At 36.2% G+C, this 1,844-nt stretch overlaps 1 non-coding gene across 1 annotated transcript; it reads left to right on the top strand.

Annotated features, from left to right (window-relative positions):
• The first annotated feature begins 1,039 nt into the window (after positions 1 to 1,039).
• Positions 1,040 to 1,141, top strand: LOC121038000 (U6 spliceosomal RNA). Its single transcript, XR_005794104.1, has one exon. It is a non-coding gene; the product is annotated as a U6 spliceosomal RNA (small nuclear RNA).
• Positions 1,142 to 1,844: the final 703 nt, after the last annotated feature.

Genomic DNA, 1,844 nt, shown 5'->3' with positions numbered 1-1,844 from the left:
AGCTAACTGTAATCCATTTTAAGCCAAAAGTGGCTTGTTGGTAATTTAGAGGAAATCATTTGAAAATTACCAAAAAACAAAAAAAGGCATGCTTGCAGTTTAAAGATTTTAGGAGTCATAAGAATGATGGAGTGAGGAAGACTAGAACATCATGTACGTGTGTGAGGCTGTTATTCCTTATAAGTAAAAAATGCCAAGTACATGGGCAAATTGACTGTAGTATGGTTAAGCTCTGACCTGAATTGGGCCTGATAACCTTGCTAAAGATTTAAATTGAACATACAATGAGAAAAATAAGAAATTTCCTGGGTCAGGTAATGGCTGAGGGCATCAGAAGAGACTAAATGAGTGCAAGTTCAACAAATTACTTCCTGAATAAAAGATGCCATATCTGGTAAATGCCTTCCCCGACGGGACAGAAGAAATAGTTTAAACTACCACATAAAGGCTAAGATAGAGATACTAACATAGGATGCAGAAGTTCTCAAGTTAATAAAGTATGGTTTTACTTTATTTCTAAGTATTTCTAAGTATTTTCAACGATATCTAGGGTTCAAAGCTTATCGCTTCTTAAAAAGTAAGTTTGGTAGAGGAGGCTGGGTGGCTCAGTTGGTTAAGTGTCTGACTACAGCTTAGGTCATGATCTATGGTTTGTGAGTTCAAGCCCCACATCAGGCTCTGTGCTGACAGCTCGGAGACTGCTTCAGAGCTCGCAGCCTGCTTCGGAGCCTGGAGCCTGCTTTGGGTTCTGTGTCTCCCTGTCTCTCTCTCTCTCTCTGCCCCTTCCCCGCTCACACACTCTCTCTCTCCAAAATGAATAAACTTCAAAGAAATTTTAAAAGAAAGGAAGTTTGGTAAATTTGTCCTCATTAAGGAAAAAACTGTATCTGATAAAATTCCCATGAACATAGTCCACAAGAAAATAATAAACCGGAGGAAAAATAAACTTAAAATGTACTGACAGTTGAAGAGTTGTTTTCATATATAAAGTACCCACAAAAATCAGTAAGTAATAGACACCAAAGAGATTCACAGAAAAGTCCTCGCTTTGGCAGCACACGTACTAAATTGAAACCACATAAAGATTAGACGGTCCCTGCTTAAGGATGATACACAAAGTCCTGAAGCATTCCATATTTTAAAAAAAGATAGATTCCTAGAAGAAAGTGTGTAAATAGCAACATGGAAACAGCAAGAGTTCAATAAATGACTGATAAACAAAGAAATGTCAAATAAAATGACATTTAATATATTTTTAAATAAAATTGAAAGATTCTTGATTCTTCAAATTGTATGGTAGAAAAAAATGCATAGATGTAATAATAAAACATTTACATATAGTTTTAAATGGTAGTTTGTGCCATACAGAGAAAGACAGATACCATATGTTTTCACTCTTATGTGGATCCTGAGAAACTTCACAGAAACCCATGGGGGAGGGGAAGGAAAAAAAAAAAAAAGAGGTTAGAGTGGGAGAGAGCCAAAGCATAAGAGACTCTTAAAAACTGAGAACAAACTGAGGGTTGATGGGGGGTGGGAGGGAGGGGAGGGTGGGTGATGGGTATTGAAGAGGGCATCTTTTGGGATGAGCACCGGGTGTTGTATGGAAATTAATTTGACAATAAATTTCATATATTAAAAAAATAAAATAAAATAAATGGTAGTTTGTATTTTTCAATTTAATTAATTCATTTTATTATTAATTATTATTATTATTATTATTATTATTATTATTTTGAGAGAGAGAGAGAGCGAGAGAGAGAGAGTGAGCTTGTGCACAAGCAGGGGAGGGAAAGATGGAGACAGAATCTCAAGCAGGGTTCATGCTAAGTTCAGAGCCCGAA

Source organism: Herpailurus yagouaroundi, unplaced genomic scaffold (assembly GCF_014898765.1).
Source record: "Herpailurus yagouaroundi ecotype Mexico unplaced genomic scaffold, PumYag 164, whole genome shotgun sequence".
Classification (NCBI taxonomy): domain Eukaryota; kingdom Metazoa; phylum Chordata; class Mammalia; order Carnivora; family Felidae; genus Herpailurus; species Herpailurus yagouaroundi.
This window is presented reverse-complemented; position numbering and strand designations above follow the sequence as displayed.